The sequence below is a fragment of the Pelophylax lessonae genome (genome assembly GCF_965119305.1).
Source record: "Pelophylax lessonae genome assembly, chromosome: 9".
NCBI lineage: Eukaryota > Metazoa > Chordata > Amphibia > Anura > Ranidae > Pelophylax > Pelophylax lessonae.
In genome coordinates this window covers 255,405,069-255,429,466 of record NC_138776.1, presented here as the reverse complement: position 1 = coordinate 255,429,466, position 24,398 = coordinate 255,405,069, and positions in this window count along the sequence as shown.

Genomic DNA, 24,398 nt, shown 5'->3' with positions numbered 1-24,398 from the left:
AAAAGGTTTCCCACGTGTGCCTTTTCCCGACATGGTTTTCGAAGCATTTGGTCCAAGACATTTAAAGGATCAGGGAGGCCACTCTTAGTGCCAATCTTGGTTTTGCCCATGCAAGGATCACCTAAATGCCCTCCCTGCAATGCTTTTAGGATGGAAGACAAGAAGCCTTGTCTAAGCTCTGGTAGGAGCATCTACAAGGCTAAGGTCTATAGTCCTCTCCACAAGTGGTGGGGTTGGTTCCTGGACATTGGAACCATGTAGTGCATCATGGGAGCAAGAGGGGCACCTCACATGTATTTCGTGAATGAGTTCACATAAAACAAAGGCTTCTGTGAAGGGGATCTCTCAGAAGACACAGCTTAACAGCTCCTACCCTGGGTTGATGAGCTGGATTTCAGTAAAACTAGTCTGAAAAAGCAGACTTCCTCCTTTAAGGTACTGCCCTCCATAGTCCTCAGAGGAGACATGGGACGCCAGGTGGCCGCAATACTTTAGGGCAGTGGTCCTCAACTCAGGACCCACTAACAGGCCAGATTTTAAGTATTACCTTGGGCCTTGGGGAGATGCAGACTAGAGTACTGCAATCACTGAGCAGCAAATGATATCACCTGGGATGTATTTCAGTTATCTTGCAAATCTGGCCTGTTAGTGGGCCCTGTAGGCCAGGGTTGAGGACCACTGCTTTAGGGGTACACTGTGAGAACCCTGCTAAATTTGGTTTTATAGATTGTAAAAAAGCTCCAGTGAAAGACAAGTTAGGTAAATGTTCTCATGTAAGCAAATCTGCAGTGCTTTCTGAAGAGCAATAGTAGAATTAAAGATTAAAGCTGAACTCCAAAAAGTCAGCTCCTTTTGTAAAAAGTGAAGGCACACTATGAGTTAAGTCCAAGGAGGTGCATGACATCTCTTGGGCTTATCGCTATTATATACATCTGATAGTTTTATTGCACTCCCGGAAGACAGCTATCGCTTTAGGTCTAAGCATCTTCAACTTTAGAGTCGGTGCAGCTGCAATGCCATGCCCCTCCCCTCTTCCTGCCCAATCACAGAAGCCTTTGTATTATGTGAACTCATTCACATAATACAAAGGCTTCTCTGAATGGGCGGCAGAAGGGAGGGCCGGGCATAGCTGCTCTGTGTCCTCTCTCACAGCCTCAAGTGTCAGAGCCATAAACCTGCCAGATCTAAAAAAAAAAAATAGAGATAAGTTCAGATGTCATGCACCTCCTTGGACTATCACTGTAGTTCCAGGAGTCTGACACCAATCCTTCTGGTCTCTGTATGTTTGACAGTAGAATCGCTGAACCTGCTTTGCCCACCCCTCTCCTCCTCCTGCCAAATTACAAAAGCCTTTGTATTATGTGCACTCATTCAAAGGCTTCTCTGAATGGGAAAAAAGAGGGGAGGGGCGGCATAGCTGCTCTGTGTGCCTCTCTCACAGCCTCAAGTGTCAGAGCCATAAACCTGCCAGATATAACAAAAAAAACAAAAAATAGAGATAAGTTCAGATGTCATGCACCTCCTTGGACTATTGCTGTAGTTCCAGGAGCCTGACACTAATCCTTCTGGTCTAAGCATCTTTAACAGTAGAGTTGCTGAACCTTCTATGCCCACCCCTTCCCTCCTCCTGCCCAATCACAGAAGCCTTATGCAAACTCATCAACAAAATACAAAGGCTTTTCTGAATGGGAAAAAAAGGGGAGGGGCGGACATAGCTACTCTGTGTGCCTCTCTGTCGGCTCTCACAGCCTTGAGTGTCAGAGCCATAAACCTGCCAGTAATAAAAAAAAGAGAATTTCATGCACCTCCTTGGACTACTACTGTAGTTCCAGGAGCCTGACAGTAATCCTTCTGGTCTCAGCATCTTTAACAGTAGAGTTGCTGAACCTTCTATGCCCACCCCTTCCCTCCTCCTGCCCAATCACAGAAGCCTTATGCGAACTCATCAACAAAATACAAAGGCTTTTCTGAATGGGCAGAAAAGGGGAGGGGCGGACATAGATGCTCTGTGTGCCTCTCTGTCCTCTCTCACAGCCTAGAGTGCAGAGCCATAAACCTGCCAAATATAAATAGAGATAATTTCAGATTTCATGCACCTCCTTGGACTATCACTGTAGTTCCAGGAGCCTGACACTAATCCTACCGGTCTCAGCATCTTTAACAGTAGAGTTGCTGAACCTTCTATGCCCAACCCTCCCCTCCTCCTTCCCAATCACAGAAGCCTTATGCAAACTCATTAACAAAATACAAAGGCTTCTGTGAATGGGCAACAGAGGGAAGGGATGGGCATAGCTGCTCTCTCACAGCCTCAACTGTCTCAGTGCATGCTCCGGCTGAGCCATAAAGCTGTCGGAGATAAATAATAGAAATAAGTCCACAAGGAGGCATGCACCAACTTGACCTTAATTTTTTTACAAAGTTGCCAAATTCCCGGAATTTTGTTTGCACGGCTAAGAGTTTACCATCATGGCCTGAGATGTGTGCTTCACTCATTAGTGTCTGTTTTTACACAGCACACTTGTCAGTACCGGAGCCTGAATTCTATGAGAAGGCAAACGTTATAGCACAGTGTAACAACGGGGAACGGGAGAGAAAGTTCCAGAAACATACTGAAGTCTATATAGAGAAAAGAGGCAAAGGGAACCAGTCTAGACTGCATGCCGCCTGTTCATTCTATGATTGGATCTCATCCAGTTCAGGAAAATTGTGTTGGACTTAAATTTATGTTAAAGGATAAAGTAATACTGCTCGCTACGATCTGATGGTCAACCACCAGGAAGGCTTGTAGACAACGTCATTGTCTCCAAGCAGATAATGGGCTGTAATCGATGGGTAGAATAAGGACTCAGGGGTCCGTTAAATGAAATTCTGGGTCATAAAAATTATATTTAGGATCTCTAATCTGGTTCGAAACACCAGAGAGACTTAAAGAAAGCGGGCGAGGGCGCCAACTAAGTGCAGTATATAGGAAATGACATTTAGCATCTCCAACTAGGTGCGGTATATAGGAGATGAAATGTAGGATCTCCAAAATGGTGTGTAGGAAATCATTTCCATGTGTAGAATCAAGAGGGGTGACAGCTCACTTCACCTGTACGGTGGAAATTTGGTTTGCTACACCGAGAAGACATAAAAGAAAATAGCAGAGGGCGCCAACTAAGTGCAGTATATAAGAAATTAAACTTAGGATCTCCAAAAGGTGTGTAGGAAATCATTTCCATGTGTGGAATTAAGAGAGTTGACAGCTAACTTCACCTGTAGGGTGGGAATTTGGTTCGCTACACCAAGAAGACATAAAAGGAAACGGCAGAGGGCGCCAACTAAGTGCAGTATATAAGAAATTAAATTTAGGATCTCCAAAAGGTGTGTAGGAAATCATTTTGAGGGGTGGAATCAAGAGGCGTGACAGCTCACTTCACCTGTACGGTGGGAATTTGGTTCGCTACACCGAGAGGACATAAAAGGAAACAGCAGAGGGCGCCAACTAGGTGCAGTATATAAGAAATTAAATTTAGGATCTCCAAAAAGGTGTGAAGGAAATCATTTTGAGGGGTGGAATCAAGAGGGGTGACCGCTCACTTCACCCGTAGGGTGGGAATTTGGTTCGCTACACCAAGAAGACATGAAAGGAAACAGCAGAGGGCACCAACTAGGTGCAGTATATAGAAAATTAAAGTTAGGATCTCCAAAATGGTGTGTAGGAAATAATTTCCATGTGTAGAATCAAGAGGGGTGACAGCTCACTTCACCTGTAGGGTGGGAATTTGATTCGCTACACCGAGAAGACATAAAAGGAAATAGCAGAGGGCGCCAACTAAGTGCAGTATATAAGAAATTAAACTTAGGCTCTCCAAAAAGGTGTGTGGGAAATCATTTTGAGGTGTGGAATCAAGAGGGGTGACAGCTAACTTCCCCTGTAGGGTGGGAATTCGGTTCGCTACACCAAGAAAAAAAAAACAGCAGAGGGCGCTAACAAAGTGCGGTCTATGGAACAGTCTTTATTAAAAATCAATTGTGGCAACTCACAAGATGCCCAAGGATAAGAATCCACCCAGTGCGGTTTGCTGTTGAACCTCAGTGTGCCTTCAGGAGCCAGGAAGCAGACGCCGCTGTGAAACAAAACCTGGAAGTCCTGAAGCGCATGGACTGCACGACAGGAAGTGACATCATACCTGGGAGGGTCACAGCATGGAGGGAGGAGCTCCAGGACTTCTGGTTATGTTTCTGGTGTCCTACACGGCTCCTGACAGCGGCATTTGCTTGCTGGCTCCTGAAGACACACTGAGGTTCAACAGCAAGGCGCACTGGGTGAATTACATTCGCTTATCCTTATGTATTTTGCTACTTGCCACTTTTAAGAAAAGTATTTTCCCACATACTGCACTTAGTTGGCGCCCTCTGCTGTTTCCTTTAAGTCTTCTTAGTGAATGGAATAAACTTCCTGCCCTACAGGTGAAGTGAGCTGTCAGCCTCTCTTGATTCTATACTTCAACACAATTTCCTACACACTATTTTGGAAATCCTAAATGCTATTTTCTATATACAGTACTGCACTTATTTGGCGCCCTCTGCTTTTTTCTTTAAGTCTTCTTAGTGAATGGAATCAACTTCCTACCCTTCAGGTGAAGTGAGCTGTCAATTTGATTCTACACATGGAAATTTATTTCCTACATACCATTTTGGAGAGCCTAAATTTTGTTTTTAATTCCTATATATTGCACTTAGTTGGCGCCCTCTGCTGTTTTATTTAAGTTTTTCTGATGTACGGAACCGAATTCCTACCCTACAGGTGAAGTGAGCAGTCAATTCTACAGATGGAAAATATTTCCTACAGGCCATTTTAGAGATCCTAAATGTCACTTTCATTTCCTATATACTGCACTTAGTTGGCGCCCTCTGCTGTTTCCTTTAAGATTTCTTGGTGTACCGAACCAAATTCCCACCCTACAGGTGAAGTGAGCTGTCAGCCCCTCCTAATTTTACACATGGAAATTATTTCCTACACACCATTTTGGAGATCCTAAATTTCACTTTCATTTCCTAAGCACTGCACTTAGTTGGCACCCTCTGCTATCTCCTTTAAGTTTTCTTAGTGAATGGAAACAAATTTCTACCCTACAGGTGAAGTGAGCTGTCGATTCTACAGATGGAAATGATTTCCTACACGCCATTTCAGAGATCCTAAACCTAAATGTCGCTTTCATTTCCTATATACTGCACTTAATTGGTGCCCTCTGCTGTTTCATTTAAGTTTTTCTGATGTACGGAACCAAAATTCCCACCCTACAGGTGAAGTGAGCTGTCGCTTCTACAGATGGAAATTATTTCCTACAGGCCATTTTAGAGATCCTAAACGTCACTTTCATTTCCTATATACTGCACTTAGTTGGCGCCCTCTGCTTTTTTTCCTTTTATTTATTACAGAGATGACTTCGGTCTCATTGAGGAGCTGGATATCTTTGGGCCTATGGCAGTGATGGCGAACCTTGGCACCCCAAGATGTTTTGGAACTACTTTTCCCACACTGCAGAGTGCATGAGCATCGTGGGAAATGTAGTCCCAAAACATCTGGGGTGCTAAGGTTCACCATCACTGGGCCCTAGCGACTTTTTTTTTTATAATCCTACACCCCCCACAGCACCTTCCCGCGTATGATTATGTTGTAGCTTGGCTGTTCTCAATAATTCTCTGTATTAAAAAGACTTATGAAATGTATTGAGCTGTGCCAAGTTAGGTATCTTCTCCCACACGTTGAGGCACCTCTGAACCTTCTGGAAAATACATTCCTGGCCAAGGAAATGACTGGTGGAAAACAATTCTCTACTTGATCCCCTGGATACCACCCCCCCCCCCCAAATTCTCTCCTGGTGTTACAGTAGTTCATCACCTCCTGGAAAAAAGTCAGGTGGAAGCAAGCCAGGGCTCAGCTAGACTTCGTATCTACTGCTGCCATCATGATGGACCTGTTGGCCAGATAAGATCCCAAACAGGGCATTCCCGACTTTACTTCTGCCCCAAGGACCTTTTGGCGAGATAAGATCCCAAACAGGGCGTTCCCGACTTTACTTCTGCCCCAAGCACTTCCCGCAGTCCATACATTGCAGCGTCTTGGTGCATCTTTCCCGGAGGTGAATCTTTTGGTGTTTCAGCAGAGCGGGTTTGTGCGTGAAGCACTTCCCGCACTCACCGCAGGGGAAGGGCTTCTCCCCGGTGTGGAACCGCTGATGCCGTACGGAGGCCGACTTCTGCGTAAAGCACTTGCCGCACTGGGCGCAGGGGAAGGGCTTCTCACCGGTGTGGATTCTGAAGTGGGTGACCAGATCCGCCTTGCGGGTGAAACACTTTCCGCACTCGGAGCACAGGTAGGGCTTCTCCCCTGAGTGGATCCGCTGGTGCTGGACCAGGTAGGACTTGTGGGTGAACCCTTTGCCACAGTCTAGGCAGGGGAATGGCTTCTCTCCCGTGTGAATCCTGCGATGGATGATGAGCTTGGATTGCTGGCTAAAATGCCTGCCGCAGTCCAGACAGGGAAATAATTTTTCGCACCTCCGAACTATCCGGTGTTTATCTGGAAAAGTTTCTCCGGGGTTAGTGAGATCTGGTGACCTCTGCACCCAATGAAAATTGGAGGTAACAATTTGGGATCTATCAAGAGAAGATTGTACAGGGCTCCAGTGATCGGGTGATCCATCTTCGTCGTTAAGTCCCAGATGGATACTTGTAGGAACAGTACGTGAGTTGTCGGGAGAAGATCCCTGAGGGCTACAGGGATCGGGTGATTGGTCCATGCTGGATAGTACGGTTTGAGTTATGGAGACATCTTCTGGAGAACTTTGACCAGAGTTGTCACCTTCTAATTTACAGAATGTAGATAAAACAAGGCTCTGCTCAGCGTCATTTCCACAGTTCTGTCCCCCTGTTGGAGATAAAAGATGTACAGGATGACATACAGTCAGCAAAAGCTGAACAAATACCAACTGAGATATTTGAGGACAGATGGGCATATTTCCAGCTATGAAATGTCTTCTACACCAGGGGTAATGAAATAAAATTTAAGAAGGTCCGGTCGCTAAAATTTTCCACAATCCGAGGTCCGAATCTCAATTTTGGGCTATGAGTCTGACTATCAAAAATAGATCAGGTTCCTCCATCAGAGTGCCCCATTACATCAGGTTTCCCCATCAGAGTGCCCCCTTACATCAGGTGTCCCCATCAGAGTGCCCCCTTACATCAGGTGTGCCCCTTTATATCAGGTGTGCCATCAGAGTGCCCCCTTACATCAGGTGTGCCCCTTTATATCAGGTGTGCCATCAGAGTGCCCCCTTACATCAAGTGTCCCCATCAGAGTGCCCCCTTACATCAAGTGTCCCCATCAGAGTGCCCCCTTACATCAGGTGTCCCCATCAGAGTGCCCCCTTACATCAGGTGTCCCCATCAGAGTGCCCCCTTACATCAGGTGTGCCCCTTTATATCAGGTGTGCCATCAGAGTGCCCCCTTACATCAAGTGTCCCCATCAGAGTGCCCCCTTACATCAGGTGTGCCCCTTTATATCAGGTGTCCCCATCAGAGTGCCCCCTTACATCAAGTGTCCCCATCAGAGTGCCCCCTTACATCAGGTATCCCCATCAGAGTGCCCTTTTACATCAGGTATCCCCATCAGAGTGGCCTTTTACATCAGGTGTCCCCATCAGAGTGCCCTTTTACATTAGGTGTCCCCATCAGAGTGCCCGCTTTCATTAGGTGTCCCCATTAGAATGCCCCTTTATATCAGGTGTGCCATCAGAGTGCCCTTTTACATCAGGTGTCCCCATCAGAGTGCCCTTTTACATCAGATGTCCCCATCAGAGTGCCCCCTTACATCAGGTGTGCCCATTAGAGTGCCCCCTTAAATGAGGTGTCTCCATCAGAGTGCCCCCTCACATCAGGTGCCCACATCAGAGTGCCCTTTTACATCAGGTGTTCCCATCAGAGTGCCCCCTTACATCAAGTGTCCCTATCAGAGTGCCCCCTTACATCAATTGTCCCTATCAGAGTGCCCCCTTACATCAGGTATCCCCTTCAGAGTGCCCTTTTACATCAGGTGCGCCATCAGAGTGCCCCCTAACATCAAGTGTGCCCATTAGAGTGCCCCCTTAAATGAGGTGTCCCCATCAGTGTGCCCCCTTACATCAGATGTGCCCATTAGAGTTCCCCTTTAAATGAGGTGTCCCCATCAGAGTGCCCCCTTAAATCAGGTGTGCCCATCACAGTACCCTTTTACATCAGGTCTGCCCTGACTCCTCCACTGGATACAGACTGTCTCCCCTGACTCCCCCCCCCCCCCCACTGGGCACAGACAGTCTTCCCTGACTCCTTTACTGGGCACATACTGTCTCCCCCCACTGGTCACAGACCGTCTTCCCTGACTCCTTCACTCGGCACATACTGTCTCCCCTGACTCCTCCACTGGGCACATACTGTCTCCCCTGACTCCTCCACTGGGCACATACTGTCTCCCCTGACTCCTCCACTGGGCACAGACAGTCTCCCCTGACTCCTCCACTGGGCACAGACAGTCTCCCCTGACTCCTTTACTAGGCACATACTGTCTCCCCTGACTCCTCCACTAGGCACATAATGTCTCCCCTGACTCCCCTACTGGGCACAGACTGTTTCCACTGACTCCCCTACTGGGCACATACTGTCTCCCCTGACTCCTCCACTGGGCACAGACAGTCTCCCCTGACTCCTCCACTGGGCACATACTGTCTCCCCTGACTCCCCTACTGGGCACATACTGTCTCCCCTGACTCCTCCACTGGGCACATACTGTCTCCCCTGACTCCCCTACTGGGCACAGACAGTCTCCCCTGACTCCTCCACTGGGCACATACTGTCTCCCCTGACTCCTCCACTGGGCAGACAGTCTCCCCTGACTCCCCCACTGGGCACATACTGTCTCCCCTGACTCCTCCACTGGGCACATACTGTCTCCCCCGACTCCCCCCACTGGGCACAGACCGTCTTCCCTGACTCCTCCACTTGGCACATACTGTCTCCCCCTACTCCTCCACTGGGCACATACTGTCTCCCACGACTCCTCCACTGGGCACATACTGTCTCCCCCGACTCCTCCACTGGGCACATACTGTCTCCCCTGACTCCTCCACTGGGCACATACTGTCTCCCCTGACTCCTCCACTGGGCACATACTGTCTCCCCTGACTCCCCTACTGGGCACATACTGTCTACCCTGACTCCCCTACTGGGCACATACTGTCTCCCCTGACTCCTCCACTGGGCACATACTGTCTCCCCTGACTCCTCCACTGGGCACATACTGTCTCCCCCGACTCCTCCACTGGGCACATACTGTCTCCCCCGACTCCTCCACTGGGCACATACTGTCTCCCCCGACTCCTCCACTGGGCACATACTGTCTCCCCTGACTCCTCCACTGGGCACATACTGTCTCCCCTGACTCCCCCACTGGGCACATACTGTCTCCCCTGACTCCTCCACTAGGCACATACTGTCTCCCCTGACTTCTCCACTGGGCACATACTGTCTCCCCTGACTCCCCCACTGGGCACATACTGTCTCCCCTGACTCCTCCACTGAGCACATACTGTCTCCCCTGACTCCTCCACTGGGCACATACTGTCTCCCCTGACTCCCCCACTGAGCACATACTGTCTCCCCTGACTCCTCCACTGGGCACATACTGTCTCCCCTGACTCCTCCACTGGGCACATACTGTCTCCCCTGACTCCTCCACTGGGCACATACTGTCTCCCCTGACTCCTCCACTGAGCACATACTGTCTCCCCTGACTCCTCCACTGGGCACATACTGTCTCCCCTGACTCCTCCACTGGGCACATACTGTCTCCCCTGACTCCTCCGCTGGGCACATACTGTCTCCCCTGACTCCTCCGCTGGGCACATACTGTCTCCCCTGACTCCCCCACTGGGCACATACTGTCTCCCCATTACTGTCTACTGACAGAGGAGGGAGGAGAAGAAGAGATTGTTGTAGAGACTGAACAAGGAGAATCTGGGACTCTTCTCTGGATTTAGAGTTTGTTGCTCACCTACACCGATCTCCATATCAGCATCTTCTTCTTCTTTGCACCGTTCTTCACTCCTCGTGTACATCTCCTCTTCATCAATAACTTCAACTTTGATATTAATGAGGTCTACACCCTACAAGGTAGAACAAATATCCAAGTCTGAGTTTTCAAAAGAGAATTTGTTTTGAAGATCTGAAGAGCTTTTCAGTGAAGTCACTTTATTGGGACCCTCAGCTCCCACCTACCTGATGATGACGAGGGATCTCCTGATCTTCCTGTGTGGAATCCCGGGAATACAGAGGACGGGGACATCTCTCTGGTGGGTTCTCATTACTGGATCCATCTGTAGGAAACACACACACTGACTGAATACATTGTTTCTATGTGTTTATCAGATGATGGGGGATCTCCGTACTGCTCTCTCCTTTACAATAAAGTCTCCTCTTACCCGGTGATGTGAAGGCCGGCTGGCTCGCCAAATTGCGGAGGGCTCTTTGAAGTTTTTTGTTTGTGTTCTTCTCTGTGTAGGAAACACACACACTGACTGAATACATTGTTTCTATGTGTTTATCAGATGATGGAGGATCTAGGTGGATCCTCCGTACTGCTCTCTCCTTTACAATAAAGTCTCCTCTTACCCGGTAAAGCAAGAGGCGGTCGGTTCTCCATCCTAATGTCCTTCAAATTCTTCCATTCCTATGTGGAAAAAAAAGAAACCAGTGACATCCTGACACCTTATAGGAACCTGACACACACAATGATACAGTCACCATCCAGACACATCCCTTGTCTGTTACTGGATAATGTCCCAGAATTCCCGGCACCGCTCACCTCTCCCGTCAGCAGATCGATGATCTTCTGGGTGACTTCTAGGATCTTCATATCTATGTTTCTTTTGGAGATCACTGAGTAAGGTGGAGGATCTGACTGTGGTTTCTCATGTTTACCAGAAGTCTTCTTCACAATTGTATAATCCTGCATTTGAAAATAATGTGAATTCAACTAAATGTCAACTATGTGATAGAAAGTTCAATAGGACATTCTGAGGATCCATCCCTTCTCCGGTCAGCTCTGTGTTTTATTAATAGAGATAAGAGTGATGTCATGTGACCTCCCAGAATCCTCCTCACCTCTCCGGTCAGCAGGTAGATGATCTCCAGGGTGAGGTCCAGTATCTCCTCTGTCATGTGACTCCGGTCCTTCTCCATTATAATCAGTGCCTGGCCTTGGTCTTCAAAAAGAGACCGCCGATTCTTCTGCAGGAAGAAACATAGGGTATGCAGTGAATCAGTGATCTCTGTACAGCACTGCGGTATATGTCAGAGATATATAAATGTATAATAATAATAGTGTGTGACTGTGGGGGACATTAGAGTGTAAGCTCCTCTGGTTCAGAGACTGGCTCAGTGTTCTCTGTACAATGGTACTGTATATGTCAGACCTTCATAATATATAATATTAGTGTGTGACTGTGGGAAGACATTAGAGTGTAAGCTCCTCTGGTACAGAGACTGATGTGACTGTGGGGGAGAGGACATTAGAGTGTAAGCTCCTCTGGTACAGAGACTGATGTGACTGTGGGGGAGAGGACATTAGAGTGTAAGCTCCTCTGGTACAGAGACTGATGTGACTGTGGGGGAGGGGACATTAGAGTGTAAGCTCCTCTGGTACAGAGACTGATGTGACTGTGGGGGGACATTAGAGTGTAAGCTCCTCTGGTACAGAGACTGATGTGACTGTGGGGGAGGGGACATTAGAGTGTAAGCTCCTCTGGTACAGAGACTGATGTGACTGTGGAGGAGGGGACATTAGAGTGTAAGCTCCTCTGGTACAGAGACTGATGTGACTGTGGGGGGACATTAGAGTGTAAGCTCCTCTGGTACAGAGACTGATGTGACTGTGGGGGGGAGGGGACATTAGAGTGTAAGCTCCTCTGGTTCAGAGACTGATGTGACTGTGGGGGAGGGGACATTAGAGTGTAAGCTCCTCTGGTACAGAGACTGATGTGACTGTGGGGGAGGGGACATTAGAGTGTAAGCTCCTCTGGTACAGAGACTGATGTGACTGTGGGGGGACATTAGAGTGTAAGCTCCTCTGGTACAGAGACTGATGTGACTGTGGGGGGGAGGGGACATTAGAGTGTAAGCTCCTCTGGTTCAGAGACTGATGTGACTGTGGGGGAGGAGACATTAGAGTGTAAGCTCCTCTGGTACAGAGACTGATGTGACTGTGGGGGAGGGGACATTAGAGTGTAAGCTCCTCTGGTACAGAGAATGATGTGACTGTGGGGGAGGGGACATTAGAGTGTAAGCTCCTCTGGTACAGAGACTGATGTGACTGTGGGGGGAGGGGACATTAGAGTGTAAGCTCCTCTGGTACAGAGACTGATGTGACTGTGGAGGAGGGGACATTAGAGTGTAAGCTCCTCTGGTACAGAGACTGATGTGACTGTGGGGGGACATTAGAGTGTAAGCTCCTCTGGTACAGAGACTGATGTGACTGTGGGGGGGAGGGGACATTAGAGTGTAAGCTCCTCTGGTTCAGAGACTGATGTGACTGTGGGGGAGGGGACATTAGAGTGTAAGCTCCTCTGGTACAGAGACTGATGTGACTGTGGGGGAGGGGACATTAGAGTGTAAGCTCCTCTGGTACAGAGACTGATGTGACTGTGGGGGAGGGGACATTAGAGTGTAAGCTCCTCTGGTACAGAGACTGATGTGACTGTGGGGGAGGGGACATTAGAGTGTAAGCTCCTCTGGTACAGAGACTGATGTGACTGTGGGGGAGGGGACATTAGAGTGTAAGCTCCTCTGGTACAGAGACTGATGTGACTGTGGGGGAGGGGACATTAGAGTGTAAGCTCCTCTGGTACAGAGACTGATGTGACTGTGGGGGGACATTAGAGTGTAAGCTCCTCTGGTACAGAGACTGATGTGATTGGCTCAGTGATCTCTGTACAGCACTGCGGTATATGTCAGAGCTATATAAAAGTATAATAATAATATTAATACTTAGGGTGATTATGTCATTGTCTAAGCTGCCTTCTGCCACAACAGCCCACTGTACACACCTTATATCCAGCATTATAATTACCTGATGTACTACAGGTTTAAGAAGGATTGCCCTTACCTTCTGCCAGGAACATCAATGTCTCCTCTCTCCTCAGGCTCCTCCCCTGACCTGGAAATGATCACACCACACTTCCTGTTCACCTGACCCAACCATTTCCTGTCTAGGCCACACCCCTCCTCTCAGAAGAGCTTTCTATATAAGGAAGTCGTTTTGCAACACTAGAGGAGGCTTTGAGCACAGAGCTGTGCAGCCATTTTTTTGGAGTCCATGTCAGTAGCTCTGTGAGGGCCCACCCAAGTTACAGATCGGTTCGGCTGTTCATTATTATTTTTTTTTTTTAACTTTTAATTTTTTATTCGAATTTTAATTTAACAATTTCTTTTTTTTTTTACTTTTACATTTTTATTGGAATTTTAATTTAACGATTTCTTTTTTTTTACTTTTAAATTTTTATTGGAATTTTAATTTAACAATTTCTTTTTTTTTTACTTTTACATTTTTATTGGAATTTTAATTTAACGATTTCTTTTTTTTTACTTTTAAATTTTTATTGGAATTTTAATTTAACAATTTCTTTTTTTTTACTTTTAAATTTTTATTGGAATTTTAATTTAACGATTTCTTTTTTTTTTTTTACTTTTACATTTTTATTGGAATTTTAATTTAACGATTTCTTTTTTTTTACTTTTAAATTTTTATTCGAATTTTAATTTAACAATTTCTTTTTTTTTACTTTTAAATTTTTATTGGAATTTAATTTAACGATTTCTTTTTTTTTTACTTTTAAATTTTTATTCGAATTTTAATTTAACAATTTCTTTTTTTTTTACTTTTAAATTTTTTTATTGGAATTTTAATTTAACGATTTCTTTTTTTTTTACTTTTACATTTTTATTGGAATTTTAATTTAACGATTTCTGTTTTTTTTTTTACTTTTAAATTTTTATTGGAATTTTAATTTAACAATTTCTTTTTTTTTTTACTTTTAAATTTTTTTATTGGAATTTTAATTTAACGATTTCTTTTTTTTTTTACTTTTAAATTTTTATTCGAATTTTAATTTAACGATTTCTTTTTTTTTTTACTTTTAAATTTGTATTGGAATTTTAATTTAACAATTTCTTTTTTTTACTTTTAAATTTTTAATGGAATTTTAATTTAACGATTTCTTTTTTTTTTTTTTACTTTTAAATTTTTATTGGAATTTTAATTTAACGATTTCTTTTTTTTTACTTTTAAATTTGTATTGGAATTTTAATTTAACAATTTCTTTTTTTTTTACTTTTAAATTTTTAATGGAATTTTAATTTAACAATTTCTTTTTTTTTTTTAACTTTTAAATTTTTATTGGAATTTTAATTTAACGATTTCTTTTTTTTTTTTACTTTTAAATTTTTATTCGAATTTTAATTTAACGATTTTTTTTTTTTTTTTACTTTTAAATTTTTATTGGAATATTAATTTAACAATTTCAACAATAACATTTACAATTGTTTGTTACTTCTGACTCATTGCTTGGTACATGTAACAACAGTTAGGAAAATGAAGAAAATTTCAAAAATTACAGGAGCACAAGGTAACAGTTAAAGGAGAAAAAAATACAAAAAAAAAAAATATATATATATATACATATATATATATATATATATATATATATATATATATATATATATATATATATATATATTAATAAAACACAGCATACCCAATCCGCCTTAATGGGAACTATCTGTAAGCGGATTTGGTTACTGTGTACTAATGTTTATTTTTTCGAACGGTGCTTGGAGCTATTTTCAAGCTCTATTTTTATGGAGCGTTCAAAAAGGAAACCATTTGGCATAATGTTACTAATCCATCTTTTTTTGTTGTTGATTTTTTTTTTTTTCATTTATTTTCAGGCCCCATTCACATTTGCGCAATTAGTAATCGCAGGCAGAATTGCAGCAATTATTCCCACCATTCCAAATCACAGCAAATCCCTGGGAGACCAGAGCAACCAGCCGGCACATCTGCCGGAGACCTAAACAAAGCCGGATTCAGCTTTGATCGGATCTCTGATAAAAAATTAAAAAAAAAACCCATAAGCGACGTCACCGCGTCACAACGTCACTTCCAGTTTACTTGCCAGCCAACGATGCCGATTTTAAAATATATCCAAAGACTGAAAATCGGGGTCAGAGATAGGTGCCATTCTGAAGATTTACTTTGTGCTTTGACCGCGTGCTGCAACTGCAGATAGTGAAAATGAGGACGGCAACTTGTACCTGGCCTATAGGACTGTAAATGTCAGGAGACCTATGGAGATTTTTAGGTACGCAGTTTGTTGCCATTCCATGAGTGCATACAATTTTAAAGCATGACATGTTAGGTATCTATTTACTCGGCATAAACTCATCTTTCACATATTACGAAATATTGGGCTAATTAATTTTCTAGTAAAAAATACTGATTTTAACTTGTAAGCAACAAATGTCAGAAATAGGCCTGGTCTTCATGGAGACATGGAGCAGCATTGGTGGTTGAGTGGTTAACATGTCTGCCTTGCAGCAATGGGGTCTTCGGTTCAAATCCCAACCATGAAACCATCTGCAAGGAGCTTGCATGTAGACAGGGTTGAATTTACTGCCTTTTTAAGATAGGAGTTCTTTATAAATCTTTCCGAAGTGAGGTGGGCTCATTTCCTTCCTGGCAGGATCCTTTATAAAGTATGGGTGGAGCTTAGCTGTAGTCAGCACCCCTAATATCAGGCAATGTAGAGGTACATTGCCATTCAAAGGGAACTTGTGTCTTGCCGAATTGAAGGTTATCCATTACCAAAGATTGTTACTACTAACTCTCGCAGGTACAAATAAAATGGTGTTGTACCGAACCTCTGGCTGAATTGAAGGGAATGCCTGTTATAGCTGAGGGCATCATTTGGGAAAGCACATGGTTAGGCCATAGCGCTTAACAGGTTCTTCTCATGGAGGAAACACACTGTGGGATACCGGATCCTGAGGAAATATGTACCTAGTCAGGTTTGGGGCAGGTGGTGGATAGCGGATGAGGTCACCATCTTAGCGGTGAGGAGCTGACCCCCTCCATGTATCACACGGCAAGTGACCTGGGCTCCCATGTCACATGGGCCTCAGGTGTTCGTTAGACTATCCAAGCCCTAACCTATAACCCCCGAAGAGATGCAGGGCCCCTGCCATTGATAAGTCATTGCTTTGGTGACCAGGAGTATCGTGTCATTTGCTATAAGGAAAGTAGTTGCTCAACCATACGGACCTCTCGGAGTTGGAATAACATGCTCTGGCCAAAGTGTCTCCACACTCTGACGGTAATCCATGCAACAAAGTAAAACCGGCAACCAGGTGCCATCCGTGAATGCAAATCTTTATTGTCTACATGGGGAGGTACAGTACAAACCGGCTAACGTGTTTCGAGTACAGAGTAAGTCCCTGTAGTAGAAACCCGTTAGCCTGTTTGTGCTTTAACTTACTATGTAACCAGTAAGGATTTGGATCCATAGATGACACCTGCTTGCCAGCCTTTCTTTGCTGCATGGATTTTGTTAGGAAGATGCCATTTTTTTCATTCATGCACAGCAGATAAATGGTTAAGATGGATATCTGAAAACTGCAGCAGCGGTACAAAAAAAAAGTTCAGGAAGATCTATTATAATTTTCCTACAGTTCTTTTCCTTGTAGGACAAAGTACATGTAGTTCTTTGCCCCATGTTTCTAAGTGCTTTCTAAACCTACTGCATTTTCTGGCGTATAAGACTACTTTTGAACCTCAAAAAAATCCCCCAAAAATGGGGGGGTCGTCTTATACGCCGAGTATAATATCTCCAAGGTAACCTAAGTATAAGTGTTACCGGTAGATGTAATCTCACAAGACGCTGGCTGTGTGGGAATCCTGTACCGGTATACCGGATGTACCGTAGCTTCGGCTACATACAGTGTACTGCGCTGAGCCAATCAGGGAGAGCGATGTATTCTATTATTGAATGCAAAGCCTGCTCAGATTGGCAGAGTAACATCAGCCCGCCTCTCTGACTCTGCCAATCCGAGCAGGCTTTGCATTTAATAATAGAATACATCACTCACTGTGATTGGCTCAGCGCGGTATACTGTATGTAGCCGAAGCTATGGTACATATGGTATACCGGTACAGGATTCCCGCACAGCCAGCGTCTTGAGAGATTACATCTACTGGTAATACTTAGGGTACCTTGGAGATATTATGAGAGATTACATGTATTTACAGTACTTGGGGTACCTTGGAGAGCTATGAGAAATCTGATGTTTTTCAATGGTGTTGCCTTGCTTCGGAAGGGGGGTAGTCTTATACGGCGAGTATAGCCCAAAACCTGTGTTTTAACTTGAAAATTAGGGGGTCGTCTTATACGCCCAGTCGTCTTATACGCCAGAAAATACGGTAGTTATGAGGTCCAACCTACTTCCCTCCACTCCTGCCATGTCCGATCCAACAACAGCTAGGAAGGAGATGGCTGATTTATGGCGGCTGCAGTTTGTCTAGACTGTTCCGAGGACAAACAACAACAAAAGTGCAGAGGTTGACACGTTCCCAGCCGCCCCTGCATTCCTCTTGCTGTTGCTTGTCTCATCAAAGTACTCACCGCTGTGGAAAGCTGCACCTACAAATCAGCCGTCTCCTTCATAGCTGTTGTCGGATCGGCCATGGCAGGAGTGGGGATGGGCAGATTGGACCTCACAACTAGGGCTAGAAAGCATGTTCTTTTTCCCATAGGGGACAGAACTATAAAAAAAATATAATAATAGATCTTTAAAGCCGGCTCAGGGATTTCCTATAGTCTTAGAACTTTCCTGTAAGGCCTGCAACAAAGAAACCCCACGAGTCTTCATCACCCAACAACCACTCCCCATTAGTGGTGTTATGACACAATTGGTTTTTATGTTCTTTGAGAGGTCAACAGCTATCTGTGATTATGTCTACCTCCATGTTGGACAAACAAGGCCATCAAGCCTCACTGATAGAGACAGCAAATGTGGGAGATTGAAGGAGGAATGTAACCACGTTTTGTCTATGGTAGTCACTCTGACGACCCCAGTGCTTTTAAGACACTTTGAGACAAAGTTTCTCAAGCAGGCCTCTTTCACACACACCAGTGCCTCTAAACTTCGGCTCTTTGCTTGCTTTTATTCAGGCCTTGGTGCATTGGTCTCATTTACTGACATCAACAATGGGGCACAATTCCTCCCAATAATACTAATGATGGGGCACAGTTCCTCCCATTGACACCACTGAAGGGGCACACTTCTTTCCAATTACACCAATGATGGGACACAGTTCTCTCACGGACATCAAGATGGGGCATTGTACTCCCACTGATGCCAAGACATTTTCTACTCCCGATGACCCCCTAAGGTATGAAGGAAAGTAAATTAGCCTTCTGTTTAGGTTTGGAGACCTCTGACATACACTGATCATCCATAACTTGTTGACCACTGACAGCTTGAGTGAAAAACACTGATTATCTTGTTACAATGGCATCTGGAAGTCGGTGAGATATATTAAGCAGCAAGTAAACATGTTGTCTCTGAAACTGATTTGTTGAAAGCAGAAAAATGGGCATCACAGTTTGTTGTGTTTGGGGCTCTGTAGTTGTAGACTGGTTAGGGTGCCCATGCTGACTCATGGCCACAGCCAAAAGCACCTACACTGGGAGCCTGAACATCAGACCTGGACCACGGAACAATGGAAGAAGGTGGCCTGGTTTTGATGAATTCAAGAATGGTTTGAGGAGCGCAACAATTTCGAGGTGTTGACCTCCGAAGTTTCCATATCTCAAACCAATGGAACATCTGTGGGATGTGCTGGTCTGGTGAATCACATTTTCTTTTGCATCCTGTGGATAGGCAAGTGTGTCTGCGTCAGGGTAAGAGATGGTACCAGGAGGCAGAATGGGAAGAAGACAAACCAGCGGAGGCAGTTTAATGCTTTGGATAATATTCAGCTGGGAAACCTTGGATCCTGACATACAGGCGGATGTTACTTCTGGAAATGGTATTACCTGATAGCACTGGCCTCTTTCAGCGATGTAATGCACCCTGCCACATTGCAAAAAAGGTTCAAGAATGGTCTGAGGAATAAAACAAGCCTCAGACTGGTCAGGGTCTCCGTGTTGACCCATGTCCAAAGCCAAAAGTGCCTACACTGGGTTCTTGAGAATCAGAACTGGACCACAGAGCAATGGAAGGAGGGGACCTGGTCTGATATATCATATTTTCTTTTACATCACGTGGATGGCCCAATGCAAGTGTGTCACTTACCTGGGGAGGAAGATGGCACCAGGATTTAGTATTGATAGAAGGGAAGCTGGAGGAGGCAGATGCTATGGGCAATGTTCTGCTGGGAAACCTTGGGTCCTGCCAATTATGTGGATTTTACTTCTGCAAACGGTATTCCGATAGCAGCGGACTCTTTCAGCAGGGTAATGCACCCTGCCACACTACAAAAGTTGTTCAAGAATGGTTTGAGGAACACACCAAACCTCAGACCAGTCAGGGTCTCCATGCGGACCCATTTCAACAGCTAAAATCGCCTACAATGGGCACATGGGAATCATAACTTGACTACGGAGCAATGGAAGAAGACGGCCTGATTTGATGAATTTAAGAATGGTTTGAGGAACACAACAAGCCTCAGACCGGTCAGGGTCTCCATGTTGACCCATGTCTACAACCAAAAGCGCCTACAATGGGCACATGAGCATCAGTACTGGACCACCAGTCAATGAAATAGGGTAGCCTGGTCTGATGAATTCAAAAATGGTTTGAAGAACACAACAAGCCTCAGACTGGTCAGAGTACCCCCTACTGACCCATGTCTACAGCCAAAACGCCTACAATAAGCGCATGAGCATCAGAACTGGACTGTGGAGCAATGAAAGGTGGTCTGGTCTTATGAATTTAAGAATGGTTTGAGGAACACAACAAGCTTCAGACCAATCAGGGTACCCATGCTGAACAATGTCCACAACCAAAATGCCTACAATGGACACATGAGCATCAGAACTGGACCATGGAGCAAAGGAAGAAGGAGGCCTGGGCTGATGAATTCAAGAATGGTTTGAGGAACACAACAACTTTAAAGTGTTGACTTGGCCTCCGAAGTTTCCATATCTCAATCTAATCGAACATCTGTGGGATGTCTTGGAAAAACAAGTCCGATCTATGGAGGCCGCACCTCTCAATTTACAGGACCTAATGGATCTGCTACTGACGGCTTGATGCCAGATACCACAGCATACCTCCAGAGGTCTAGTGCAGTTCACGACCTCGATGGGTCCGGGTTGTTTGAGTGGCAAAAGGGGGACCGACTCAATAAGTAGGTGGTCATAGTCAAGGTTAGGGCTGATTGGTGTATATCAGTATACCTACTCACCTTCATCCTTTTTTACAGAGCCATCATTCTCAGGAAGCACAGTTTGAAGAGGAACCAATCTTCGACATAAGAAAGGATGCCCAGAAGAAAACAGCGTACCAACTGATGGTAAACACAGATACAAGTTTTTCATTTTTACTTTTTAGCTTATGAGTCCTGGTTTGAGGAATACAACAAGCTTCAGACCAATCAGGGTACCCATGCTGAACAATGCCCACAACCAAAATTCCTACAATGGGCACATGAGTATCAGAACTGGACAATGCAGCAAAGGAGGCCTGGTCTGATGAATTCAAGAATAGTTTGAGGAACACAACAACTTCAAAGTGTTGACTTGGCCTCTGAAGTTTCCATATCTCAATCTAATCAAACATCTGTGGGATGTCTTGGAAAAACAAGTCTGATCTATGGAGGCCACACCTCTCAATTTACAGGACCTAATGGATTTGCTACTGACGGCTTGATGCCAGATACCACAGCATACCTCCAGAGGTCTAGTGCAGTTCACGACCTCGATGGGTCCGGGTTGTTTGAGTGGCAAAAGGGGGACCGACTCAATAAGTAGGTGGTCATAGTCAAGGTTAGGGCTGATTGGTGTATATCAGTATACCTACTCACCTTCATCCTTTTTTACAGAGCCTTCATTCTCAGGAAGCACAGTTTGAAGAGGAACCAATCTTCGACATAAGAAAGGATGCCCAGTTTCTCCACCAAAAATATTTTTCATCAATATGATGTACTTTAATTTCAAGGCTCTACCAATGTGCATTGCCGAAAACCCCAGACAAGAAGCTGTGCCCTTCTTAAACCACTTGTCAGCCCATCCACCTAAAATGGAACTTTGAAGGACTGCTTTAAAGTTTGAGCAGCGCCAATTGGTGAAAGTATATAAAGAACAGAGACTAGATTCATATATGTGTTTTTATTAACCCGATATAAGTATAAAAATAGGTAAACTCCATAAAATCATTAAAAATGTGAACAAACATTGCCATTATCTACCAAGAGCCAAACAAATGTTGTAAAGGACAATAAAGTATGGAAGATAAGCGGAAACTACTGCCATTTTGGTACTTTCTCAAGGCTCAAGACTGGTGGAGAGATCTTTAGATCTTCCACTCTTGGGTCATGTTGACCAACTATAAAGAAAACAGCGTACCAACTGATGGTAAACACAGATACAAGTTTTTCATTTTTACTTTTTAGCTTATGAGTCCTGGCTTGGATGACACTAGTCAACTGCTTGACCTCTCACATGCTTTCACGCTTTTCATGGTTTGATGTGCAAGGTTAGTTAATTGAACAGCAGTCACCCTTAGGGCTCGTTTACACTTGCTTCAAGATGTGCCATTGGACATGCTTTTTTTTTTAAGCACTCTAAATGCCAAATAAAGCCCCTCTCACTAAATAAAATGGTTATCTTACAGTCCTGTTCACACGTTGTGTTTGTTTTGCAAATTATCCACCATGTTGCTTTCTTGGAGCTTCAAAGCATCTCTGAAACCTCCATAGAAGTCTATGACAATGTTTGCTTACAGCACCTGCAGCTTTTGAAAGGCTTTTTTTCAGTTTTAGCGTCCCTTTGTTCTGGAGGTATTGCAGGTATGAGATATCCCAGGATGCACTGGGAAACCAACAAGCAAACCGGAAACACGTCATCAGCAGTCACTTTGGGTTCATGTGTATAAATTCTGGAAGTGTCTGGTGCAGATTTCACATCTGGTGTGCAGTGAGGAGTAGCAGGAAGGTGAGAGGGGTCCAGACTGGAACGGAGCAACTAGCAGACAGCATATGTGGTGTGTAACATGGGAACGATTTAGGGGAAGGTAAGCGGGGACTGGAGAATGCTAAGGCAGAAGGTGAGCAAGGACCAGAGAGAGAGGACTGAGCGGCAGAGGATCAGCAGAGCTGGGGACCAGAGCAGGAGAAACTAGCAGATATCACACTTGGTGTGCAACATGGGAACACTATAGCAGAAGGTGAGTAGGGACCAGAGACAGGGGACTGAGCGGGAGAGGATCACTACAGCTGGGGAACTAGAGCAGGAGAAACTATCAGATGTCATACTTGGTGTGCAACATGGGAATGCTATAGCAGAAGGTGAGCGGGGACCAGAAAGAGAAAGGACTGAGCGGCAGAAGATCAGCAGAGCTGGGAACTAGAGTGGGAGAAACTAGAAGATGTCACACTTGGTGTGCAACATGGGAACACTATAGCAGAAGATGAGCAGGGACCAGAAAGAGAAAGGACTGAGCGGCAGAGGATCAGCAGAGCTGGGAACTAGAGCAGGAGAAACTAGCAGATGCCACATGTGGAGAGCAGTAAGGGAACAATATAACGGGAGGAAAGCGGGGGAATGGAGAGAGAGGAGGATCAGGCAAACCAGAGGATCAGCAGAGCTGGGGGTTATTACTGAGCGGGGGGATCAGCAGAGCTGGGGGTACTAAAAAGCTGGAGATCTGCTGAATGAGAGTATTAATAAGCTGGGGATTTGCTAAAAAAAGGGTTCTAATGAGCTGGAGATCTGCTGAGTGGGGGTACTACTGAGCCAGGGTTCTTTTGGATCCCTTTAAATCAAATAGAAAATCAATACACACAGGGCATTTGCCAAGCTTCAAAAAAGCATCACAGAAGCATCAAAAAACACATCAAAATAGCATGTTAAAGTGGTAGGCGCTTTAATGTGTGGTAAAGTCGAAGCAAATGTAAATGAGCCTTTAAAGCCACCTCAGATTCTGACTCCTAAGAGTCAGACTCTAAGTAAAGCTACATAAGGGGGTGAATAACCTTATTTTCCTATGCAATCCTGCACACATATGATAATTCAAGAGTGAATATAAATCCCCAGTGCCCAATCTGCGACCCAGGGGCCACATGTGGCCTTTTGGAACTTACTGCGTGGCCTTTGGGACCCCTCAAGATAGTCTATTTTTCTTTACCCACATGACAACTCCAGTCCAGTGAAGGTGAAAGGTTACTTTTTCTGTACTGTCCATTCATTTTCTATGATATTTTACAAATGGTCTTGCTGAATGGAGTATCAACTGAGGTTCAAGTCAATTTTACGGGAACAGTTGGGAGCACAGACATGGGAGTGTTGATGGCTCTAGCACAGGGATTCCCAAACTACGGTCCTGCAGATGTTGCAGAACTACACATCCCATGAGGCATTGTAAAACTCTGACATTCACATACATGACTAGGCATGATGGGAATTGTAGTTCCTGAACAACTGCAGGGCCATAGTTCGGGAATCCCTGCTCTAGCAGTCCTCAACAAAAAGGTGGCCGTCTCCACAAAGACACCAACTCCCATTGCATAAATGTGAATGAGATGGGCAAAAGATGGCTTCAGCCCCTGTTCTCCACCTGTAGAGAACTTCTTAGATGTGTTTCATCCCTTTTGGGACGAAACACGTCTGGGGCACTCTCTACAGGTGCAGAACAGGAGCTGAAGCCATCTTTTACCCATCCCACTTACATGTATGGAACAGAGAGTTGGTGTCTGTGTGTACAGCCACCATTTTGTTGAACTTCTTTGGCATGTCTTCAGTTTCCGACCATCTCTAATAGAGTGCCTATAGTCTTAGACCACCTACTACTGCATGTCCAAAGTTTCTGGCAACTTTCTGTAGCATTATATTCACAGAATATCTTGTGTGGCCCTTTGATGATGTCAAGGTCCGCACGTGAAGCCCTCTGCGTGTAGAAATTCGACACCACTAATATAAAGCTTCTAGAACAGTGGTCTCCAAACTTGCTTCTATTTTTTGGCCCTTGGGGCCCTATTTCATCCACTGTTGTCAGAAATGGGGCATAATTCTCCCCCACTAAGATCAATGAAAGGGCATATTTCCTC